Raw genomic sequence first — 26,894 nt, 5'->3', positions numbered from 1 at the left:
CTCTGAGTATTGTGTTTTCTTATGATATTGTGCTATATGATATGAGTGGTATAGTAGGAGCTTGGCATGTCTCCTAGTTCAACCAAAGCTGCTTTGCCATAGCTACCTTCTATCAGCCTAAGCTGCTAGAAACACCTCTATTCTACTAATAAGGGATAACTGGACCTGGCACAGGCTGTAAGTACCACAAGGTACCCACTATAAGCCAGGCCATCCTCCTACACTGCATACAGGAATCCGGTCCTGGGCCACTGCCTGCACTGTAGGGACACCACCTCTGCAGGTGCCGCTCTTGGCTGGCTCTTTCACAGCGATCCTTGCTGCTGTATGGCAAAGAAGGAAGGATAGCCACTGCAATTTATGTTTTCCCATAAATTTAGGCCAGTACAATTGTCAATAAGGACGGAATTCAAGGCTCTTCTTTATAAGTTACTTAAAGAAGGTGTGATTACCCAAACAGACTCCTCTGAGTGGGTAAGTCCCATTGTCATTGTACAGAAAAAGGATGGGGATATTTGGTTTTGCACAGATTTGCACACCCTGAACAAAAATCTGGTTACAGACTGTCATCCTCTCCACAAGAAAAATGATTTGTTGACAATCAGTGGAGCTAAGTATTTTTCATTGTTAGATCTATGTTCTGCATATCACCAGATACTGATTGCTGCAGATTCACAAGACCTTACAACTTTTTTACTCCACTTGGAGCTTTCAAATTTCTTGGATTACCATTTGGTCTTGCAACTGCAGGAAGCGTATTTCAGAAATTGACAGATACCATTCTATCCAACATTTCTGGCACTCAGGCCTACCAGGATGATTTTCCGATTGTTGCACACACAACTGCAGAACATAATGCCACACTTACCACTGGCTTGGAAATTTTTTAAAGAGCTGGACATTATTCTCGAACCAGAGAAATGTCCCTTATTAAAACAGTTGGACTATTTGGGTAATCATATTTCGAGTATGAGCATTAAACCTAAATTGCCTTTAATTCAGGCCATACATGATGTTACACCACCAAAAGACAGTGACACTTGGAGATGTTCCTTGGCATGAGCTAATACCACTCCAGGTTCATTCAAGCATATTTTCCATAAATAACACAATTGTAAATAACACAGTCGTCTTCGCCTCCCACTCATTATAATTCTAGAGACACCTTACAGCACAATTGAGAGGGAGTAGTTAGCCTGCTCATGGTCCACTGAGAAGTTTAAAATGTTTCAGGGGGGCATGCACTTTGATTTATTGACAGATCATAAAACCTTTAATTGTGTCAGAAAGGGTTGGCCCAGAGAGAAATCCTGAGAAACCCCTCTCAACCTTTATTCCATGTTCAACCTCAACGCCTGGACTCACATCAGCACGGAGGTGTCCAAAGCTACCATGAACTCCATCCACTCCGGTGCCCCCTCGGACCCCTGCCCACACTTCATCTTCAACAAAGCCGACGACATCATCGCCCCGCATCTCCAGACCATCATCAACAGCTTGTTTGCTTCTGCCACCTTCCCTGAGAGCTGGAAACACGCAGAAGTCAATGCCCTACTGAAGAAACCTACGGCGGACCCCAGCGACCTGAAGAACTTCCGCCCCATCTCGCTCCTCCCCTTCCCTGCCAAAGTCATAGAGAAGACCGTCAACAAGCAACTTACCAACTTCCTTGAAGACAACAACCTACTCGACCCCTCTCAGTCCGGATTCCGAGCCAAACCCAGCACACAAACCGCCCTCATCTCAGTCACAGACGACATCAGAACTCTGATGGACAATGGAGAAACAGTCGACCTCATCCTCCTCGACCTCTCGGCTGCCTTCGACACCGTCTGCCACTAAACCCTAATATCCCGCCTCCGCTCCACCGGTATCCAAGGACAGGCCCTGGACTGGATCACCTCTTTCCTCTCCAACTGCTCCCAAAGAGTCTACCTCCCACCGTTCCGCTCAGACCCCACTGAGATCATCTGCGGCGTCCCACAAGGCTCCTCGCTCAGCCCGACTCTCTTCAATGTCTACATGAGCCCCCTCGCCGACATCGTATGTAAACACAACATCAACATCACCTCCTACGCCGAGGACACTCAGCTGATACTCTCCCTCACCAAGGACCCCACCAGTGTCAAGACCAACCTGCAAGATGGAATGAAAGACGTCGCAGAATGGATGAAACTCAGCCGTCTGAAACTGAACTCAGACAAAACGGAAGTCCTCATCCTCAGAAACACCCCATCCACCTTGGACGACTCCTGGTGGCCCACAGCCCTTGGCACCGCACCTACCCCCTCAGACCACGCATGCAACCTCGGATTCATCCTGGACCCACTTCTCACCATGACCAAACAAGTCAACGCCGTATCATCTTCCTGCTTCCTCACCCTCCGCATGCTCCGAAAGATCTTCCGTTGGATCCCCGCCAACACCAGAAAGACTGTGACCCACGCCCTCGTCACGAGCCGCCCGGACTACGGAAACACCCTATACGCAGGAACCACCGCTAAACTCCAGAAACGTCTGCAGCAAATACAAAACGCATCAGCCCGCCTCATCCTCGACATACCCCGCAACAGCCACATCTCCCCACCAACCTCAGGACCACCTTGCATTCCGGAGGCACCTCAAGACCTGGCTCTTCGAGCAGCAGTAACCCCCTCCCCCTAGCGCCTTGAGACCCTCACGGGTGAGTAGCGCGCTTTATAATTGTTTTTGATTTGATTTGATGGTAAAAGTGGATTATCCATTGTTGATGATGTACTGTTTCATAATGATGTTGCTGTTCCTCCATCTGCAATTAGACCTACATTTATTGAAGCTGCGCAACAAAGACATTTGGGGGTGGGAGCCACTAGTAAGAATTTGAAACAATACTTTTGGTGGCCTTCCGTAGATGCCCAAGTGGCGACTTGGATCTCATCATGTAACACTTGTTTACTTTCTGACAAACATTGCTTTGTTCATCAGACACCTTTACATGCAATTCCATTTCCAGAGGAGGCATGGTCCAAAGCTGCACTTGATTTTGCAGGGCCTTTTGATATGCTACCATCAAACAATTTTTAATAGTCTCAATAGACTATTTCTCCAAATGAGTATTCTTTGAATTTGTTCCAGCCACCAGTACAGCCATGTTCCTAAAATTCTTAAAGAAAGATTTTGATGCTGAAGGTCCCCTAAAATAATTAGTTACTGATAATGGGACACATTTTGCTTCCTTACAAATGAAGGAATTTGTTCATAATCTCCACTTCAAACATTTGAGAGTGGCATTATACTCGCCGACCTCTAATTGTCCGGTGGAAAGAAATGACCAGGTTCCTTAAAGAAGGTATACAGACTGTATTGGCAAACAGACTCCCTGTAGAAGAATTTCTTAAAATAAAAAAATAAAAATCTGGGCATATCACCATACTATACGTTCAACTACCAGCGTGTCACCTTTATCTTTATTCTGCTTGTTTTACTGAACATCATACCAGTCATTTGTGCAGCATCCAGAAAAAAAGCAAAAGGAAGGTTGTAGGTTTAAAAACTGGAGCCATCTACTATGACAAAAGTCTCTATTCAAAGCCCTTATCTGTAGCGTGGCTGCGCTGCTTAGAATTGTCAGAGACGAATCTATGAAAAAAGTCACTGGTCCTAATTAAAAAAGCTGAATGCCGTATCTGCCCATGAAAGATGATTTGTGCTAAAATATTCATGCCCTTGCATTTTTCTTAAACCATTTATGTTGATTAATTGATCTCTGCAATCATAAGACACATGATAGTGAGGTTTTTGTAATTGGCTGTAAACAATGAAACAAAACGCAACTATGCAACTTCTTGACGCTTTAACCTTATTTGAGGAAAATCTCATGGGATGTAATTGCTGAAAAGTAATGTCTATTCAATGTTGCCCATGAAAATGCTCTGTTTTTATTTTGTGCTGCTGTGCTATCTGGAAAAAAAAAAAAAAAAAAAAACAAAGCTTTGTTAATTTTTTTTATTTTTATGGATGAGTTAAACTAAATAAAACGAAGGCCTGTGGCGTGGCAGCACTGGCCATCAATTTGGGGGGGGGGGGGGGGGGGGGGGGGACGGTTGGAAGACAAAAACAAAGCAGGAGGGTGTGGGAGGGTGGTCGGGATAGGGTTAAGAACAAGGACGGGAGAGGTGGTGGAAGCGATTAAGAGGAGTAGAAGGAGCTTGCAAACACATGCACTCTTAAGGAGTGCCTGATTATATTAAAAAAGTACCTGTACAAACTGCGGCCAGAGGAAGGACTCTGGCTGCAAAAACCGGAAATTGTACTTGGTCCTATCTCCAAGTACCACCGGAAGTCAGCAAACACAGAAAAGAAAGTGGAAGCAGCAGGAGGCCCTGACCAATCAGAAGCAAGGAGATGAGAGCGACATGGGAGCCAACTAATGGTGAATAACGATATGTATGGGGCGGGTTGTAAGCCTGTTTTTAAGCTTTTTTGTTTATTTGCAATAGCTTTTGCTGACTATGCATGCGCGCTTTACAGGCAAAACTTAAAAATATGTGCTACTAATTATTCAATAGAATTGGGGTGATCCACAAGGGTGTCATACAGTTGCAGAGGGCGCAGGAGATGGAAAAAGATGTTTGCTAGTATTAGTATATCTCCTGCCCACACTATAAACCAGTGCACTTGATAATATTACTACATTACTAGCTACCTGCACACTATGAGTTCCATATGGTCTAAGTCTAATACAATTGGAGATACTGGAAAGGTTTCCCATGCCCAGAAAGAGTGGGAAAGAGGATATGAGACTGAGGCATGTTGTTAACATATAAGGCATGTGTGATATATGGAAACCCTGCAATCAGGATACTAGACAGTACTCCTGTTACTCAGGAGGACAGAGTTACATACTTGCCTAAAAATAAAAAAAAAACATCAGGCACAGACCTTTACAGGTGTGATGGATCAACGAGACATGACTGAAAAAAATACATTTGATTCGCATTCCTCAGAGTTACTAGGATTTTTTGCAGTAACGTAACGTTTGCAATGAATAGTCAAGGTACACTAAAGCAACTCCTTTAAAAATAAATTATCAACTTCACGTTATCTCTGGGGCACTACTGTTTTGTGACACACACTCCCTACCAATCCTTTCCATGTCAGTACTCTCCCAGTACCGAGATACAGGACAGACCGAAGGTGTGTCTACACTTCACAGACAAGGGATCGGTGAAATGTTCTAGATATATGGAGCACATGGCCTCCTGAGGCTCTGGAGATAGTTTGTTGCAGTCATGTTCCTACTAAGATACACACAATAAAGCTTGGTTTCTCACAGCTTGTGAAGTGTACCTGTCTTTCTTACCCTCCCACCTTCACTACTGCTACACATGCACAGACTGCTCTGGAACTGTCTGCAGCGGAGCAAGCAGTGTCTGTGGTTGAGCTGCGAGCACCTGTATCATAGCTGAAGTTCCGTCACGTAACATGGGACCGCCTGCAGCTGAGCAGGGAGTTTCAGCCTGTGCTCTCAGAGGTTTAGAGCAAGGGCTCTATGCAGTTTCTCAGTTGCATGAGTGAATAAGTCTTCAATCCAGTCTTTTAATTGCATAGTGGGGTTTGCAGTCCGTATAAGTCATGAAACCAGGACCACATGTCACCAAATTCAAACAAAAAAGTACATTCCTAGACTGAGCTGCTCCCCACGAATGGAACTGTGAAACTTTAGGGAGCCTGCACTTGAGCTGGGAGTGTTCGCAGTGCACCTAAGAATACCGAAATCTGTACTGAGAGGGCCGGAATTTGTGTTGCTAGTGCTGCAATCATGAGGTGGGACTGTCTACAGCAGAGCGGGGAGCAATTGAGTTGGAAGTGACTGTAGCAGTTGTGGGTTTATCACCATTTACTTGGGAAAATCTGCAACTTTACTGGGGTGCTGAAGGTGACCCGAGAATGTTTGAGTATGGGGGCATCTGCCCCTAGAAGTGTCTGTGCTGTGAATACCTTCCCCACAATGAAGCTCTTTTTGTAGTAATGTGGGGAGAAGGGGTGGAGGGCAAGAGGGACGACAACAACAAAGTGGGAGAGGGTGGTCGGAATACGTGAAACAACAAGGACGGGGAGATGGTGGGAGGGATTAAAAGGGTAGATGGAGCCTGCACACTGGTGCACTCTTAAGGAGTGCCTGGTTACAAAGAAAACAAGCATTTGCAATGCAATATGTCTTACATTTCCTTCAGTTAGAGCTATTGGTGTTGTAAATGCATAACTGGACTTGTCTTGCCACATAAATTGGTCAAACCTGCTGCATAATTTGGTCCCGTCAGCCACATAATTCCAGTGGCCTGCATATAACTAAAGCATTTCCACTTACTGCAGACAGTCTTGTCCTGAAGACCTTGAACATATCTTAGATTGTTTTAATACTGTTTTCTTGTAATTTATTTTTAATGTGGGTGATGTGTGAAGGACTGCTACTGACATTTTCCGAGAAATGTTGCGTTTGTTTCATACAGCATCCATAAAAAAGGTTCTTTAATACCAAAACAGGACCTCACATATAAGAAATGTGAGGGTGTCGCAGGGGTTATTTGCAGTAATATTAGTGAGCTTCTGCTGTGTTACAAGTATTAAAAACACACATCACTATCCCTGAATATTAGATGTATATACATTAAGAAGAATTTGGACGGGGGTGCCTGTGCATTGTCAGTGACCTGGCCAAAAGTGTGAGAAAGAGCTGGAACTTGATCATAAATTCACATCTGTTACGAACAGGGCCCCCCAAAATACGTTTGGCCCAGGGACCCAAGTAGGGAAGAGGATTAGGCTGCAGTTATCAGTAGCTGAGAGAGTATATCTTATGAAGAGATTTCTTCTCCTGACAAATCATTCGCTAAAGAGTTTTCTGACAGACATGGAGCTTTACATGGGGCAAAATTTAGACATGATGGCTGACATATCCTCGCTGCTGCTCCCAAGAAGACGTTGGAACCGGAGGTACCACAGGCTGTCCCTAGAAGTCCCTTGGGACCTCTTTTGGCTGCATAAGGTACTGCACCCTCCAATCTTGAATTAAACACATCCTAAATGACTTTCGGGCGCCGTGCTGAAAAATGAAGCGCAGCACCTGTTTTGTGAAAAGTTTTATACTGTGCATTAAGGTTATGATGGAGACAAGAGTTATAAAGTGTTTGAAAATAAAAATAAGTACGAGAGTGCGCTATATGTAACCTCAAGTAGTGATGCAAAGTGCTCTTTCGATCAAGTTCGCGCTATATGCACAGTTATGTAAAGTGCTCTTGAGTTCACACTATATGAAACTTCACGTCCTCATGTAAAGCGCTCAGACACCACAAAGAAACAGCTGCATGCCCAAAACAAGGAAGAGAAACAAACAATATTCGGCCACGCAGTGAGAAGCAGCGAGGCAAAAGAAAAATATAGTGCGCCACACAAAGCTATATGGCAGGTCGTGCAATCATTCATTTAACAGGGTCGGTCTGCAAGGCGGTAACAAAACACCCTCAAGGCGAGACAAACGTGAAGCATTTTCCTACCAAATCAAGGGAATATTTGAAAGGCAGGCCAAGGAACGAAAGAGATGAGCGTGGTTAAAGCAAACAGATGTAGATTACATGTCGAGAGACAGCGCTTGCATGCTTCTCAGGGTCAACTTAAAAAAGTACCTGTACAAACTGTGGCCCGTGGAAGGACACTGATTGCAGAAATTAAAACTGTACTCGGTCCAAACTCCATGTACGACTGGATGTGAACAAGCACAGAGTGAAAGCAGCAGAAGGATCTGACCAACCAGAAGCAAGGGTATGATGAGAGCGTCATGGGATCTAACCAATCGGTAAGTATGGGACAGCTGTAAGCCCCTTTTTAGTAAGCTTTTTAAAATGTTTTTATTTACAATCGCTTTCGTTGACCGTGCATGCACACTGCACAGCCGAAACCTAAAAATCTGGGCATATCACCTTATTCCACATTCAGCTACTGGCGTGCGTGTCCCCTTTATGTTTATTAAGAAGAAGGCACCCTAGGTCAGAATTATGCCCTGAATGGGTGTTTTGCTGTACTTCAGATTGAGAGGAGATAAAATTAAAGGAATGCCACGAATGCAACACTTTTAGTCTGAGTAATAAATTTATTAAGGCACTTCTCAAGGTTCGTACAGGGAAAGCATAATGTGAGCGTTTAGGTCAAATGCAGCAAGACAAGTGCACTTCTGAAAATAATTAGAGCAGTAGAATAATAATGGTCATAGAAACCAACAGAGAAAATACACTGCTTCACCATGGATAATATATCTATATATAGTGATTATATATTCATGCACAACGTGAAGCCAAAAATAAGAATTAAAAACGCATCACCATGGGGCTTGATATGGACATCATCTCTTTGCCAGCTTCAAGTCGTGGACCCCAACGACCACAAAAAGAGAGAACTACCCACAATGGGATCCGAGCAAGGCATCCCCTCCAGGAAAGAAGTTCTGTCTAACCCCGGTCATCAAGCTTCCCTCTTCTATACTTTAAACAAGCTGGAGAGGAGAATTCTAGAAACTCCCCCTCCCATACAGTAAGTTGTAGTTCAAACGCTGGCTGTACCAGGTCAGTGGTGAAAGAGCACTTTTAGAGATTGGCCACAACCCAAGATACACTCCCAAGACATAACTGTTCCCAGCCGTACCATAAACATTCTCTGGTACATCCTTATCTCTCCTTCACTCCTCCATGTTATGTCCCTGTCTTGTGAGAAAGAACGAGAGGAGCGAAAAACATGTTGCATAAGTTGTGTGCGGAAAAATACCTGCACCACCAATATGACAGTGTTTGAAGCTAAGCACAAAACGGAGTCAGTGGTCAAGATGGAGCTGAGGGTAACATACAGATAGAATTACACTGGGTTAGTGGGTTTATGCCAAGAGAGAAAGATCACCAATGCAGAACTGATAACTTAGTCTAAGAAAGAGTTGCTGAACTTCAAGCAGAGCAAAAGGCATTCTATAACAAGTCACATGGAGTTAAAAATGTGGAATTCAAGGTAGCAGTCTGTGTTTTGATCAAACGCCCTGTTAAAGTAAAACAGAAGGAATCAGTGTTCTCTGGTCCAGTACTAACCAATAAAGTGGCCAAAGGGTCAGCATTATTGAATGAGAAGGGTTGGTGGAGTAAGCAAGGTCTTATAAAAATTGCACCTGAACAAGCGAATAGAATTTGTATGCATAAATCTCATGTAGTAAAAGAAGATTTTGATGGGTGGTTCCTTGATGCAAATAGGTATGGACTCTAATATCACTAAAGAAAGATCAATTATAGATTCTGATACAAGCGCTGACTCTAGCTCTGACGCAAATTCAGATTTTGTAAACCCATTTGACTGCGTTAGTACATCTTCATGTAATATGTCCAAGCCTGTGAAGTACGAAAGCTTTTACTTACATTGAGCTATTCATATTTTTGTTCGTTTAAAAAAAAAAAAGGGAGATGGCGTGATAGGTATGATGTAGCGATGGGTATACATTATATAGTGTTAAGCATTCATCAGTCCCTCCTTCATGTTTATATTTGCAACAAGCCTTTAATTTATGTTTGGTTCATCTCGCTATGTATTGATTTGTACATGTTTCATTGTGATAAACGACACGCTATGCATTCTGTCTCCATGGTTTCCAACGACAACTGAGTCAGTTGCAGCTTCGATTCCGTGGAGATGGGACATGCGAGACGTGGCTAGAATAAAATGAAGATAGTGCTCAAAACAGATATTTTGCCTTCATTCATTTATTCTACATACATCTAACATTCCCACTTAACCCCAGTGCTTCAGCTGGTGTATTTGACTGCTTTTTCTGTTTGTTTAGGCTTGTTATTCTCAGATAATGCACAAAGTCATGGTAGTCACTTGGAACCATTGGAGCTGATGGGAGATTGGGTAGGCTTGGCATTAAAGCTTATGTGCACTTCACAGCTCCCAAGTTTTCTGATATTTGTATAGTGTCAGTGAGTGTACAAGTGACCTTATACTTTCAAATATGTGACTAAGGTTACCACATGGCTGTAATGTTGTGGGTCCCAGGACCACACGCTTAAATAAATGAGGAGACAGACTCTGCACGTATGGATACTTAACTGGCTCATGGCATCTCCGCCTGCCCCTTTTATTGGCAGGGTCACATGACTGGTGATGCCTATGATGGATAGATGTGTGGTGGGTGTTAAGGCAGTCTTGGGGAGGGGGGATGCATCACTACGTGTCCAGCAGGACTCTACATTCCTCCCAAAATCCAAACAAAAAGACAAGTCCAACTTGTGGAAACAAAACAAAAAAAGCTAGACACCACCGAGTCTATAGGTCTCTTGAGTTGATCAGCAGGACAACACTGGATGTATGGACTGATGACGCTGGCTGAAATAGGACATCCTTGCTCACCTTCATAATTTAACCTATATGAAACAGGACACAAACTTTGGTTCAAAGAAGTTAGAAACCTTCTGGCTGCATGCCAACTGGAGTCATCATGTCCGTTGTATGGAGTTGTCATTTTGCGGATGCTCCAGATGATTAGTAGCTAGTATCAATAATTGAAAATGGGTGCATGAGGAGCGTTGTTGGAGTCCTCTTGAAAGCTTGACTGGTTTTGTTGTTTTACTTACTGACAACAGTCTTCTGACTGGGAAGACAGTCCACAACCCATTGAGATCTCCACTCTGAAACCCCACTACCTCCTGGGATTTGTCGGTTGGGCAAAGTCAAGGCCATCCCTCCCGATTGCAGAGAGGACATTTGGATAGATTGCCATGGGACTATGGGTGGTCTTCGCTGGAACTGCATGTGTGCAGCTTCTGGACCACTAAAAGACCGCAGTGGTGTCACTGCTTAGTCCATTGTGCAAACTGAGGGGTAGATTGGTCATGGTCAAGATGTGATCTTGCCACTTGGATCAGGATGCAGGTGGGGTGAGCAGGTAGTTGTTGGCTGGCTTATTCTTCAGACGGTCATTAAAGCTTCTTACCTGTAAGTATAACAACAGTGTTGGACTCCACTTAGGTTGTTCAATGCTTCATGGGTGGTAATAATGACACACTAGACAGGGACTGGTGTGATGTGGTTGCTAGCCATGTGATGAACCTGTATGAGGGATGACAACAACTAGCCTTGATGGTTGCAGGCATTCCTTCCTGTGCAGTCGCCGACTTGTAGTGATGGTAGTCAGGTGCTAATATCCGGTCTTCGTAGCAGCATCTGCGTCTTTCAACCTGGATTATGTTGGTTGCTAAGCGGACGGTTACTGTGTCTGGATGGTTCTGCTGGTAAGTATGGGGTAGACTCGGTTTGCATGCGAGCACAGCTTACTTTTGGTTTTCCAACTGGGCTGTTGCCAAGTCATCCTCATTTCACCTCCGTAGCTTGTGTGTCTAGATGTGTGTCATATCGGCTCAAGTCTCTTCGAGTGTGCCTTCCAGGCCTGGCCATTCCCAATCTTCCCTCCTGGGCTTGGTCAGTCGTCAGGTTTCCCAGTGTGTACCGATTTGTCACAATTCCCTCTCTTCTTTCTCCTTGGCGTTTCGGCATGCACCATCTTTTCTAATTATGTTGTGAGATTTCTCATTGCTCGAGTCTCTTCTGGGTGCAGAGTTGTTCACCTTCTTTGGGACCAGCCAACTAGGCTTACTAACCATCTCTGTAATCTGGCCTGTGGGCTCTGGTGTTGAGATCTGACTTGGAGATGTTCAAGGCAGCTGCGGATTCTGTTCTCCTCTTCTTCTTGAGTGCTGTGTAGTGTCTGTCCACCTATTGCATGTGTCCTCTTCGGGGATATATTTGTGACTCCTACTCCGTGGTGTTACCACTTCTGGGACCTTCTTCTGTGGGCATTGAGGAGCTGAGGTATTGACTTCTCTCATTGGGTGGTGCAGGACGTGTGCTTTGAGTCTTCACTGCCATGATGCATGGTTGGTGGGGTGTGCCTTCAGCTTGTGGGACGATGTGGTCCTCGTGTCTGGACTAGTCATGGAGTTGTGTGGTTCTGATTACCTTGTGGTCTGGCCTCCCTTTCCTTGGACCTTTTCCAGCCTGGGGTTATGTCCATCTGGTTGGCCTGGAAAAACAGTGTGGTGTGTTTGTGTGGGGGGGTCCTCAGTCTTTTTAGTCAGTGGCACTTTGTGGGATGCACCAGGTGATCCAGGGGTCGTCCTGCAAGGCTTCCACATCTCCATCATGCAGAAGTAGAGTTAGCAATCATCTTTGTGCTGCTCAGCTCCTCGTTTCATCTCAGTACACCGAGTTCTGTATCATTCTGTGGCCGGGACAGCAGTCTGTTCTTGGATGGGTGGCGTTGCAGGCTTAGCCACTCTGATTTGCCTGGGGGCCTTCGTTGACCCGCACCAACCTGTTACTTTCTTCCCTTGGCAGTGGCTTTTACTTGCTCTGTGGAATGCTTGCCTCATTCCGTTTTTGTGTTTCTAGGGCAGGCGATTAGATACTGGTGTATTATCTCACTGGGTGTGCATGCCGGTCAGCGTCTCAGGGGAGCTCTTGGACTCACCTGCAGGTGTCAGTGTGCTCAACCTCACTGTTTGTTCTTCTATTTGGTGAGTCACTTCTCTTGCTGGGCAGTGGCCAAAGCACGGCTCTCCTTGAGTGTGGTGCTCTGCCTCCCCTCACAGGCCAGTAACTGAAGGCTGTTGCAGCTGGGGCAAACAGTCTTTTCATCTCCCTGCAGTGCTGGCAGGTGACTACAAGGGGGTGCGTAGTGTGAAGCAAGCTTGGTATGGCCTCTCACTTGTACTGCAATCATGCTATGAAATGATGTCAGGCCTCGAAAAATCTACTCACTCATTTGCTATGGTGAGTTTTATTTTATCAGATCTAGCTATTCTTAGGACCTACTTGCCCCTTCTGGCCTGTTGACAAAGAACAGGTGTTCTGTTCAGTCAGAAAGTGAAAGAGCAATAAAGACACCTTTAAATCTTCTTTTCATATTTGCTCTGCTTACAGAGATAGAGGTCAAAAGTCAGTTGTCTTACAATTAATATTCCTTCTGACTGCAGAGTTCCAGTATTTTGTAAGGTGAACTGTCTGACCTGCTGTGGAAAGTGTGTGAGATGGAAGGCTGTACTGTGTCAGGTTTTTCTTAACACACAACATTTAAATAACTAATTCAACTGTACAAACATTTCAAAATGTATTTCAGTAGTAGTGAAAACCCATTGTTTGTACTTCTGTATGATGATACAATATTTTAATATGATGAAAACAAATCAGAACACTCTACTTTGTGGTGTGCAAAGAATAAATGTGTTTTAGTTTTATCAGTAAAGCTGCAAGTTAATGGGAAGGTTTTTGGACATTTCTTGGAAAAATTACTGTCTGTAAACAACAGTGTGTGACCACATCATGCTTTAGTAATATATTTATTAAAAGTGAGTGCTCAAACATAAACTGTGAAACAGTCCTGCCCTGACAGCAAAGCTATCAGTAAACTAAGAGGCAAGTCATGAATCATGTGTCCCCTATATGTGGGTATGTGGGCTAGATTATTTTAATACATGGAGCAAATGTTTAGATTGTTTAAATCAAACAAGAAGTTTTTTTGTACAGCAGAAATGCTGAGCTCATATATTTGAAGGTGCACTCATATGTGAGAATAAAGAAAAAGGTGACTTTATAAACTAAAATATTTGCCTAGGATCACACAATTTGAGACCCGTTTACCGGTCAAGTACATTACAGTTATGGTTGAACAGATTATTCAAGTTACTCGACGTGCAGGTCTAGTAACATTTTTATATTTCGAGGCCTGAAGGTATCAGCCACTTGCAGAATTACAATAAGAGATATTAAGGTAGAGAAGCATAAGACTGACAGGAGGCTATAGTAAGAAACAAAGTGTGCAGAGGATGAAATATAAGAAGATGGTCACAATGAAAAAAGAAATAAGAGGAATCAAGCGGAAATAAGTCACGGTCAATTTTTCATGCAGGATTTTAGGTGTACAGTGGAAGAAGGCTTTCTGAACTAGCAAGCAACTGGTGATGTAAGCTGTAAAAAGAAATAACATTATACATAGTGCTCCATTTCTGGGGCAGGCAACTTAAGCACGTGATTCGGAGTATACAGATCATTTAAACATTAAAAGCCCTGGCTGTTGCATCTCAAGCCTAGGGCAGCCCTTTTAAACAACATGGAGGAGCTCAACCGTGGTACGGAGTCTGTATGCCAAAAAGGGGGCGTGGTGCCAAGAGAATATTGTTTGTTTATGTATGTGGCCATTGTAGTTTATTCTATTTATGTATAAGCGAAGCAGAGTGATGGATGCCAGCGGTTCCATTTTGAAAGCCCATGACGTGTTTCTGTGTACAAGACGACAATGATTTTATTTCCTCAGACAGTGGAAGTGTATCACGACTGATGCAAGAGGAAGGAAGCCTAGACAATGGAGTGACATCAAAGAAGACAAGGCTCCTTTAATAATTCGATTACGTCTTTTTTGCTGAGAATGGCTCCTGACTGATCTTCCTGTAGCAGTGTATCTTGGTGGATAGGAGGGTGCAGGGGCTGCAGGCTCTGTTGTTTAGAGTGACAAGGGTATTTTAGCTTAAACCACCCTTCAATCTCTTTCCTGATCACTTTTTGTGACTGTTCACAGCCAGGTGCAGGTAGTTCATACCGCTTTGTGTCTGCTGCGGGTGCTCCAGGCTGGATACTACACTGCTGTGAGGAGCATCACACCACTGTGTATGCAGAACACACTAGAGGCAATTAAAACAGAACGTACCGTAAACCAATTCTCTCATCTGTGGATTTCTGAAAAATAGCACATTCAACAACTGAGAGCTACAACAACAACAAAAAAAGCTGCACTTGAGGGCTTTCACACATGTCCCAGAAAAACACACCTAGCCACACAGAGCATGAACTTATGTCACAAAGCAGGGAGAAATATCCCAGCACAGTTGTTATTGCACTTCGACTGATAAGTGTGTGCCATCCAGAACAAATTTTATTCAAGTCACTGGGAAAAATATACACTTCATCACAATGTGACCAGTCTGTTTTCAGCAAGCTCCATAAAATGAGCTGTACACATAGCGAGTCATGCTTAGGAGATGCACATAAACATGTACCAAACTGCTGAACTAGTATAAAATACAAATTTTGTTGCGCAACTGCATAAAATTGGAAATTATGGTTAGAAAGCGAATGTTAAAAAAAAGTCGATAAACATCATACTGGGTTGAATGGAAAGAATAGTCAAAATAGAAGACGGAGCTCTGAAAGCATGAACGGAACATGCCACTCTAACATCCTCTGGGTATTCCAGGAGCGCAGCTAGTGCATAGGACGCGACTTACACAGATTCGGATCCTGGGCATCCACACTGAGGCTCCCAAACTTCATAACCGTCAACATACAGAGAGGGATGACAGAAAAGGAACGATTAAGGAGAAATACATCCTGATCATGCAGGCCTGAAGTGCTGTCAGGCCTCTACACGAATCAGAATTAACCATAAAGGCTATTGGGTTGTCAAGGATGCTTATGTCAACCAACACACTCACTTCAGTCTGTCACCTGCAGGAGGAAAGTGCCACTGATTCACTGTGATACATACTTGCCACTCTGTTTTCAGATCATGGAACATCATGTGTAACGCACGGCTGCAGCAAAGGGACAGACAAGCCTGGAGCCAGACCTTATCACTCAGGTCAAGTGTAAATGATGCACTTCCTTGAGGCAAGGGCACAGTGTCCGTATCAGAATGAATGTCTGTATTAGGAGGTTTAGGTAGCATAGTCTGTGGGTTCTGACGATGTTGGCGGAGGAAGGCGGGGGGGTCATGTAGGTGTTGAACAGTGTGAGGCTGAGGGCCTGTTTAGTTTTGGTGGATCCTGCTCCGGGGTGAATGTGGGGCCCACAGAAGGGACCGGTACAGATCTGAGAGCAGATCCAATAGGCCAAAATAGCCCCAACATAGGTCCCGCGACTGTAAGTCCAGATGGGAGGCCTCTCTGCTCCTTGGGACCTGAAAGTGTGCCAGAGTAAGTCTGTGACATGCCAAAAATTGCACATCACCACATTCTGAAACTCCTGCGTTTGTTGTTGAGTAGCCACAGGCTATGCCCGGGGCAGGATTAGGCAACAACTCTCTGAAGAATGGTTTTTGGAGCGAGACTGTGATGTTCTCCATGACCTAAACCAACAAAGAATTTAATCTGTGCTCACGAATAGCCTTCGGGTGCATCAATGCGCAGGGGCTGCAGGCCTTGAAGTTGTGGTCCATCCCAAGACATCTCACGCAGAGCAAATGGGGGTCTGTCACAGACCTCTGTTTGGATTTCCCATAGGGATTAAACCCAGTAGTTTTAGGAGGAGACAAGGTCCTAGCACATCAGAAAAATATTTTTGAAAGTTTGTAAAATGCATTCTCAAAGAGACATGGGTCATTCCAGATCCATGGCTGCTGGGGCAGAAATGAAGGGACTGATGTCAGTTGTGTCTCTATAGGCCTGCGCATGTCACCTTCGGCATGGAATGGCATTGACATGGAGCTATTGGTGGCGCCAACCAGTGCACAGGGGTAATGCTGAAGATTTTCCAGCTCCAGTCTGACGCCTATTCAAAAGCAGACCCCCAGCCCCACCACATCCAGAGAGGTGGCCTGCTTCCTGCATGTGCTCCAGTAGGTAGAGCGGAGTGTGCGGCCCTGAAGTTCTTGTAGATTTCAGAAATGAGTCAGTCTGCGATGGGGTTAGAATATGGGGCCTCCTGCCCAACCAGATCTTCCCTGCGCCTTTTCTGTCTTCAAGGACACAGCGTACGGCGCAACAAAGCTTCTCCCTGGTGGACCAGTGCTCTGCCTGTCACGGCCTGCCTCGCAAGCCCATTCATTTTGCCTGAGGACCTTTGTAAAAAGCACATTTCTCGCGCTCACTGCCCACTCACCTTGCTGTTCTTTCAGGTATGTCGGAAGCTGCCAGTGCGACCCTGGGTAGGTTGTGCTCTGCCAGGATGGGAATGCGGTACCGGGGCATGGTGGGATCAACCACCCTTGTCGCCAATGTAATGTAATGGGCCCTTGTCCCACATGCTGAGATGGATGACACAGGCACTGCTTGTATTGGTACTTAACTGGCCGAGGACATGTGTGCCAGGACCCTTTTATTGGCAGGGTCACCTGACTGGTGGCATCTAGCCCTGCCATGTATCAGGACTCTCGCGTTAGAACACATTTCCGATCATTTTCCTACATTACTGCAATGCATGAGATTGTCACGCAAGTCCTGAAGTACGAGAAAAACCTTCTTGTTCTAGTTCTCACTGTGCTAAGTAAGCTCCGAGTAGTGTTTAACAAAGGCCACAAGGTGGTGCTGGCGTACAACGGCAGGTATAGGATTCTCGCTATATTAACAATATTTATATGGTTCCCTCGTCTTCACTGCTTGATTTTGCTTGAGATAAAGGGCCACTCATAGTCGTTGAAATGTCACTCATAATTACAGTGAAATTATGAAAATATCACACATAGCAATTTGAAACCTTGGCATCTATTGGCATCTGTGATGAATGTTCGTGGGAGTAAAGAGTCTTTAGGAAGGGGCTGCATCACTACATGTCCAGCAGACACGACTATGGCCATTTTTTCTACTGGGCTGACCAGTATTTTAATGTCCTGGCCTGCACAAATATTCGAGAGAAAAAAAAAAAAAAAAAAAAAAAAAAAAAAAAAAAAAAAAAAACACACGCAGAAAGCCTGTATTTCTCCCCTTATCCTCATATATCTTAAACAGCAGACATAAGAAGAAAACACTTTAAAACATGCTCTAGAGCTGCTTTAATTTTCCTCGACTGATAACGTAGAGTAAACAAAAACAGAAGGTTCATGTTACATATGAACACAGATGATTTATTTGAAATGTTATATAAGTATCAAGTCATGAATAAACGCCAGGTATTTTACTTTTGGAAAGGTTGCAACCCTTCTTGTAACAGTTAAAATTAAGCAATGACAAGTATTTTGGTACGTCCTAGTGCGTCTCGGTTGAAGGAGTACTACTGATGTTTGAATGCCTCGACCACTCACATTATCCCCAAGACACAACTTTCCTCTGCAGTTTCTTACTGTTTGCCATGTAGGCCTGTTTTCTCCCCACATCTTTCTGAAAACTTATGTCTGTGTATCTCGCACACCATGCCCTTTTCCCTTTGTTCTTCTGCATTCACTTTCTACTCTTGCTTCCACCACACACCTACACACTTTCTCTTGCCCCACTTTTTGACCCATTTTCACATAAAATGGTAATTGGAATTGTCACATATATGACCGTTGCCTTGTGCTCTCAATAGAGAGGCCAAAGATTGAATGAGCACCTAATTTGAGTACCTTTATGACCTTACCAACACACCGATACTGTGAGAAGCTCTAATTGCCTTCGGCTGCAACCCCCAGAGCTCCTAATCAATTCAAGTCTTACACACCCACATATATAGTTACCTGCAGGTGAAAGCCCAGTTCCAGAATAATTAATTCCTTTAAGACACATCTTTGACCCCTACCGCCTCACGCTCACTGCGCACGCACCTTTGGCACCCAGAATTACAGTTCTCATAATTTTGTTTTCACTTCAACCACTGGCCAGTGTTCACGGCCTGCAGGCTTCACCTCGGTGGTGTGACAAAAACTGCCCTCATCCGGCCTCGCAAGGCCTACAGGACTGACACCATCCGATGATGCTCCTTTAGGGAAGCTGAGCTCTCAGGTGCTAAGCGTCTGAGCCTCTGTGCTTGCTGCTGGGCGCCGCACTGCTCAGTGGGTCCTCAGCAAGGCACTCAAAGCGCCTTGAACTTTAAATAGTGCCCGGGTGTTCACGTTGTCATCTAGAGGGTACTGCAGTGGCGGCTCGGGCGGGGGAGAGGAAGGCGCGGGTGTGGAGGGGGGGAAATGGACAAACAACAACAAGAATAATAATAACAATAAAAATTACCTTCCTCGCCGCCTCCGCAGCGCAGCTCCTTGGTCCTCACAACAAGCACAGGCTCCGCACCCAATCCTAACGCTGCTTTCATCAGCTGCTGGCAGCATGAAAGCAGCGTTAGGATTGGCCGCAAGCGGATGAGCCACCGCTGGGGTACTGGTGCGTTGTATTGACTGAATTTGAGACAAAACCTCCTAAATGTTGGGGACGCTGAGAGGAACTGCAGATTAATCCACCCCCGACTGTGTTCCTTTGAGGCAGCACTAGCAGCGCACAGCCAGCGGGGCTGCTTTGTTTACTATCACACGCTGTTGCCTACAGTGCCACAGCTAGGAGCTAGTATGCATGACGCGACACCATCACTAAAATGCTTTAGCGTAACCTGTGCCTGATTTTGGTTAAACTGTGACGTTGCCTGTTAAACCATTATTGTTAATGAGTTGCTGGTGATTAACACTGTTTTTAGTTTCTCTTTGAAGGGCCGCAGATTCATGAATAGGGAAGATAAAATAATTGGTTTTTATAGTTTTTAAGAAGAATTTTCTGGTGTAAAATGATAGCTATCGTTTTATGGCTTCTAATATTTCAGATGCAGGAATAGTTTAGTGATTGGATTAGGTCTATATAATGATTAAAATAATATATTGTCACGACTATATAGTGGGTGTAAACAATGCATTGTTGCATTTTTTTAACCGATAAAAGTAATAAAGCATTTTGAACACTTTGAGTGGGCGAGAAAAATCAGTAAAGTGCATATTTAGAAATAAAATGAGGAATATTATCCGATTTTTTGATTCTAGAGTTGGGAGTTTTTCATTTGAATCTGTGTTGGATTGAATTGAGAGGAGGGACTGAGGATCAACATGAGATTGATAAGTAGCAGAGTAAATGAAAGCCAGGGGTTCCCTATGCTATGGAAGTATGGATAGCCAGTGCTTTAAATGGAGATATAGAAGTGCAGGTACTCACTATTTAGAGTACCTGTTTGCTCCTGAGAAGTGCCGGTACTCTGCCATTCAAAGTATAGCACAAATGCTGAGAAGATCAGATACTCTCCTTTTCAAACAAAATAATTATTGGTACTCAGTACCGGACAGTACCTGTCCATTCAAGAGCACTGTGGGTAGCACAGGAAGTGGAATGTTAAGAACCACCAAGCTGGGAGCTGTAGGAAGTTCCCCTCTTTCTGGCATGGTGTAAGGAAATGCCTCCTTGGCATGGTTACCCCCTGACTTTTTGCCTTTGCTGATGCTATGTTTTGAATTGAAAGTGTGCTGAGGCCTGCTAACCAGGCCCCAGCACCAGTGTTCTTTCCCTAACCTGTACTTTTGATTCCACAATTGGCACACCCTGGCATCCAGATAAGTCCCTTGTAACTGGTACCTCTGGTACCAAGGGCCCTGATGCCAGGGAAGGTCTCTAAGGGCTGCAGCATGTATTATGCCACCCTAGAGACCCCTCACTCAGCACAGACACCCTGCTTACCAGCTTGTGTGTGCTAGTGAGAACAAAATGAGTAAGTCGACATGGCACTCCCCTCAGGGTGCCATGCCAGCCTCTCACTGCCTATGCAGTATAGGTAAGACACCCCTCTAGCAGGCCTTACAGCCCTAAGGCAGGGTGCACTATACCATAGGTGAGGGTACCAGTGCATGAGCACTGTGCCCCTACAGTGTCTAAGCAAAACCTTAGACATTGTAAGTGCAGGGTAGCCATAAGAGTATATGGTCTGGGAGTCTGTTTTACACGAACTCCACAGCACCATAATGGCTACACTGAAAACTGGGAAGTTTGGTATCAAACTTCTCAGCACAATAAATGCACACTGATGCCAGTGTACATTTTATTGTAAAATACACCACAGAGGGCACCTTAGAGGTGCCCCCTGAAACTTAACCGACTATCTGTGTAGGCTGACTGGTTCCAGCAGCCTGCCACACTAGAGACATGTTGCTGGCCCCATGGGGAGAGTGCCTTTGTCACTCTGAGGCCAGTAACAAAGCCTGCACTGGGTGGAGATGCTAACACCTCCCCCAGGCAGGAGCTGTAACACCTGGCGGTGAGCCTCAAACGCTCACCCCTTTGTCACAGCACCGCAGGACACTCCAGCAGTGGAGTTGCCCGCCCCCTCCGGCCCCGGCCCCCACTTTTGGCGGCAAGGCCGGAGAAAATAATGAGAATAACAATGAGGAGTCACTGGCCAGTCAGGACAGCCCCTAAGGTGTCCTGAGCTGAGGTGACTCTAACTTTTAGAAATCCTCCATCTTGCAGATGGAGGATTCCCCCAATAGGATTAGGGATGTGACCCCCTCCCCTTGGGAGGAGGCACAAAGAGGGTGTATCCACCCTCAGGGCTAGTAGCCATTGGCTACTAACCCCCCAGACCTAAACACGCCCTTAAATTTAGTATTTAAGGGCTTCCCTGAACCTAAAGATTTAGATTCCTGCAACTACAAGAAGAAGGACTGCCGAGCTGACAAACCCCTGCAGAGGAAGAACAGAAGACACCAACTGCCTTGGCCCCAGACTTACCGGCCTGTCTCCTGCCTTCCAAAGAAACCTGCTCCAGCGACGCTTTCCAAGGGACCAGCGACCTCTGAATCCTCCGAGGACTGCCCTGCTTCGAAAAAGACAAGAAACTCCCGAGGACAGCGGCACTGCTCCAAAAGAACTGCAACTTTGTTACAAGGAGCAGATTTAAAGACCCCTGCAACTCCCCGCAAGAAGCGTGAGACTTGCAACACTGCACCCGGCGACCCCGACTCGACTGGTGGAGAACAACCAACTCAGGGAGGACCCTCCGGCGACTCTACGACTGTGAGTAACCAAAGTTGTCCCCCCTGAGCCCCCACAGCGACGCCTGCAGAGGGAATCCCCAGGCTCCCCCTGACCGCGACTGTCCGAACTCCATTTCCCGACGGCTGGAAAAAAACCCTGCACCCGCAGCCCCCAGCCCCTAAAAAAACGGAACTTCTGTGCAGGAGTGACCCCCAGGAGGCCCTCTCCCTTGCCCAGGTGGTGGCTACCCCGAGGAGCCCCCCCCTTGCCTGCCTGCATCGCTGAAGAGACCCCTTGGTCTCCCATTGAAAACTGAAGGAAACCCGACGCGTGTTTGCACACTGCACCCGGCCGCCCCCGCGCTGCTGAGGGTGTACTTTCTGTGCTACTTTGTGTCCCCCCCAGTGCCCTACAAAACCCCCCTGGTCTGCCCTCCGAAGACGGGGGTACTTACCTGCTGGCAGATTGGAACCGGGGCACCCCCCTTCTCTCCATTATAGCCTATGTGTTTTGGGCACCTCTTTGACCTTTGCACCTGACCGGCCCTGAGCTGCTGGTGTGATAACTTTGGGGTTGCTCTGAACCCCCAACGGTGGGCTACCTTGGACCAAGAACTGAACCCTGTAAGTGCCTTACTTACCTGTTGAAACTAACAATAACTTACCTCCCCCAGGAACTGTGAAAATTGCACTGTGTCCACTTTTAAAACAGCTTATTGTGTTTTATGTAAAAAGTATACATGCTAAAGTAATGATTCAAAGTTCCTAGAGTACTTACCTGCAATACCTTTCAAATGAGCTATTACATGTAAAATTTGAACCTGTGGTTCTTAAAATAAACTAAGAAAAGATATTTTTCTATAACAAAACCTATTGGCTGGATTTGTCTCTGAGTGTGTGTACCTCATTTATTGCCTATGTGTATGTACAACAAATGCTTAACACTACTCCTTGGATAAGCCTACTGCTCGACCACACTACCACAAAATAGAGCATTAGTATTATCTCTTTTTACCACTATTTTACCACTAAGGGGAACCCTTGGACTCTGTGCATGCTATTCCTTACTTTGAAATAGCACATACAGAGCCAACTTCCTACACATGGTTACCTGCATTTTTTGCCTGATGTCAGTATGCTTAGACTGTTTTCACTGGGATCCTGCTAATCAGGACCCCAGTGACTGTGCTCTCTCCTCCAAATGTGGTTGTTTTGGCATACTGGTGTACCCCTGTAAGTCCCTAGTGGATGGTACTTAGGTACCCAGGGCATTGGTACACCAGGGGTCTCCCGTGGGCTGCAGCATGTATTATGGCACCCAGGGGAGCCCATGCAAACTATGTCTTCAGGCCTGCCATTGTAGCCTGCGTGGAATGGTGCGTACACTGTTTCACTGCCAGTCACTACAGCAGGTCACTGTTAGTCACCCCTATGATAGGCCTTTTCAGCCCAAAGGGCAGAGTGCAGGTCCCTGTGTGTGTGGGCACCCCTCCATGAGCAGAAGTGCCCCTACGAACTCCAGTTCCAATTTTCTGGACTTTGTAAGTGCGGGTAAGCCATTTTTTCTATGTACTGGACACTGGACACTACCTGTGGTCCAGTTACATAATGGTAACTCCGAACCTGGGCATTTTTGGTATCAAACATGTCGGAATCATATCCCAATACTGATTCCAGTATTGGTGGCATGATTCCATGCACTCTGGAGGCTCCTTGGAGGATCCCTCAGGTCTCCTCCTACTAGTCTTTCAGGGTCTGCAGCAGCCCGCGCTGCTGCAGCCCCCAGACACTATTCTGCCCTCCTGCTCCTTGACCCACTTGAGCAGGGGATGTCAGAACAAATGATTTGCTGTAGGAGAGAGGTGCAACCTCCTCTCCTTTGGAAATAAGTTACTGGGCTGGGGAGGGGTAGCCTCCCAGCGCCACCGGACCACTTTGAAGGCCGCATTTGGTGCCCTCCTTGCATAATCCGGTTTGCACCAGTCCACTGATCACTGGTCCCCACTCTGGCACAAAACACACAAAAGAAAGGGGAGTGATCACTCCCCTCTCCATCACCACCCCCAGGGTGGTGCCCAGAGCTCCTCCAGGTGGTCTATTTGTTCTGCCAACTCAGAAACAAGATGTGCAGAGGCCTCTGGGAGCATCTGACTGGGTAGGCCAGGTAGCTGACACCAGTGACCCCTCCTGATAGGTGGTCACCCTAGAGAGGAACCAAAACCCCTTTTTGCGCTATTTAGGGACACCCTTGTGGGTGGGTCCCTAGATTCGTTGTGCAAGACTCCTCCAGGAGCTCCCTGCAAAGACCTCTTCTGATCATGGCCTCTGGAACTGTTGCTGAGCTACCCAGGAACCGGACAGGATTGCACCGCTTGAGAAGACCTATCTCTGCAACATTGTTTCTGCGGCTCCTGTCAGTATTCTGCAACACTTCCAAGGCTGTGCATCCTGTGGGTTCGATAAGACTTTGACTGCACCAAGAAGCAAGAGGGAATCTCCCTTGGAGTGAAGGAGTCACTCCCCTGCATTCGCAGGCACCTAAGGCAACGACATCCGGCTGGTCGGATCTTCTTTCCTCTGGATCTGCGAAAATTCTCCAACACAGGTGGTGGTTCTGAGGGATCCTCTGGGTCCTATCTGCTTTCTTTCCAAAGTGGGAGATGATGAGCTCTTGCCTCTGCCACTGGGACAGAACCCCTGTGCACCGCCTCTGTTGCACCTACCAAGGCTTGTTGAATCCTGGTCTGAGGGATCTTCAGGTTCCAAGTAGCCCTGGCCAACAACACTCTACCTCTGCAAGGACAGTCTCCTCTCTGCAGCTCCAGCAATGTGGGGCTCCTCTTCAGATGTGCTGACTGGGCCTCACTGCAACTTACTGTGCCTGCTGCCAGGGGGTTGCTTGTAGGGGCTCCGAATGCTTCTTCTTGCTCTCCTGCATCCTGAGAGTCAGCCTGAATTCCCCTCCAAGGGGCAAGTCCGTAGGACCTTGATGGTCCTCCACAGCGTTGTAAAACCTCAAACCTCTCCTTTTGCATTTGCTTGTGCTTGTTGGTGGTACTCCTGACCATTGACCTGTCTGCAATCCAGCAACTGTTGAGGGACAGCTCGTAGGTGACTTCAGGGACTTCTCTGCAGCTCCTGGCCCTGCTGCTTGACTCCATCCATCACCGTCAACCCGGATCTTCAGCTACAGAGAAGGGCAATGTCTCCTGCCCCACATGGACACTCCCGCATGAACTGGACTGTGTCCCCTTCTTTTGCAGGTCCTCCTCACCCGGAATCCGCCCTTGGGTTCCACGGGTCTGGCCCTGTTTCTGAATTTCCCCAACCACCACACCCCCATGTTAGCCTATGGGACGACAGGGAAACTTACCTCTCTGCACCCAGCCACTGTGGATCTTCTAGGTACCTACCTTTTGGGGTTCCACTCTTCCCCATATCTTGTCCAACTACTCCATAAACTCTGGTGAGAGACACCCTTTCGCATTCCATTTTTGTAGTATTATTTATGCTTTTCCTGAGTACTTATCAGTGTATATTTTGTGTGTTCATACCTCCAGAGGGAGGTATACCAATGATAGTCTAGTTTGGTGTGCCTTTGATAAAGTACCTTTATTTTTGCAACACTGTTTGGTTCTTTTCATGTGTGATACGTTACTGCATGACTACGGTGGTATTGCAAGTGCTTCACATGCCTTCTAGATAAGTCTTGGCTACTCACCACAGCTACCCTAGAGAGACCTGGCTGTCTAGACACTGTAACACTAAATAATTGAGATTGCCCAGACTAGTATAAGGTGTAACACCATAGGTGTCCACACACTGGGCCAGCTTCCTACAGGGGCGTCTAATCAATCAATCAGTATAAAGCGTGGCTAGTCACCTGCTAGGGTCTCAAGGCGCGGGGGCAGTAAGTGAGTGGTCATCGATGAACAGAGGGGATCAGATCTAGGGAAACAAGGGTGGAAGATGCTCCAGAGCTTGCCAGTATCCTATGTCCGCTTGCAAGTAACTCAACCTGTTAACTTTTTCTTTGCATTCTGGTGCCTGTTGTAGTTTTTATCCCAACAAAACTAATTGGCAACTCTAAGAAGAAAATCCATGCACATTCCCATAGTATTCCTAAATGTAATATTGATTAAAGGTGCTCATATACTAAAACACATCGTTGCCATGATGTTTCTCCCGGAATTCTCCAAAGAAAATCATTAACAGACAAAAAAATATATATATAGCGGAGCACACAAATTATTCTTAGTATACAAATATAAAGGGTCAAAAGTGACTTCTGAGTTAGCAACAAAAATTCCAATATGTTCTTACAATACTATATTTCACACTAAGAACCCTGGTGCGAGTTCTCTTATTCACATGTGCATGCCAACTCCTTTAAATATACAAAAAACGTTGTACTTTATTTAACAGAAAACACATAACATACAATACAAGTCATGACACAAAACAGACTAATACATTAAGAATGCACTAACAATTGGCTATACAAAAGTCATGATAAATTCTTAATACAAAAAAGCAAACTTGAAGGTAATGGGCCTAAAAGACATATGTTGAGCCCATATACAGCATCAGCATTAACTTCAAGTTTGCTTTTTTGTATTAAGAATTTATCATGACTTTTGTATAGCCAATTGTTAGTACATTCTTAATTTATTAGTAAAGGAGTTGGCATGCACATGTGAATGAGAGAACTCACACCAGGGTTGTTAATGTGAAATATAGGATTGTGAGAACATATTGGAATTTTTGTTGCTAACTCAGAAGTCACTTTTGACCCTTTATATTTGTATACTAAGAATAATTTGTGTGCTTCGCTATATATATATATATATATATATATATTTTTTTTTATCCCATTATACAGTCTGTGCCAGAATAAAAAAAAATGGCCTGGTGGAGACACTCTCTGACAGGCATAAAACACATGAAAACTTGATTTCCTTGGTAAGGCAGGTTAGGACTCCTCAAAAGACTGAACTTCTGAGATCCCCAAAAGGAGAGGGGTGAATAAAGCAATATAGAGGAGTGTGAAGATCAATTCCCCTTCTCCAGTGGGGCAGAAGGAGAGCACAAAATGTGGAGAAATATCACTTGGACAAAAAGTGTGTGATCTCTCTCATATAATGACTAA

General features: G+C 45.4%; 1 protein-coding gene across 3 annotated transcripts in view; it reads right to left on the bottom strand.

The window, feature by feature from the left end:
- Window positions 1–19,079, bottom strand: part of FOXRED2 (FAD dependent oxidoreductase domain containing 2) — a 75,151-nt gene extending 56,072 nt beyond the window's left edge. For all 3 annotated transcript variants that reach the window (XR_011202714.1, XM_069231180.1, XM_069231181.1), the window contains exon 1: window positions 18,975–19,079. The gene's annotated coding sequence lies outside the window, so the exon portion shown is untranslated. The remainder of the gene's footprint in view (window positions 1–18,974) is intronic.
- Window positions 19,080–26,894: the final 7,815 nt, after the last annotated feature.

Source organism: Pleurodeles waltl, chromosome 4_2 (genome assembly GCF_031143425.1).
Source record: "Pleurodeles waltl isolate 20211129_DDA chromosome 4_2, aPleWal1.hap1.20221129, whole genome shotgun sequence".
Lineage (NCBI taxonomy): Eukaryota > Metazoa > Chordata > Amphibia > Caudata > Salamandridae > Pleurodeles > Pleurodeles waltl.
Note: the sequence above shows the minus strand (reverse complement) of the source record. Positions and strands in the feature narration are given on the sequence as shown.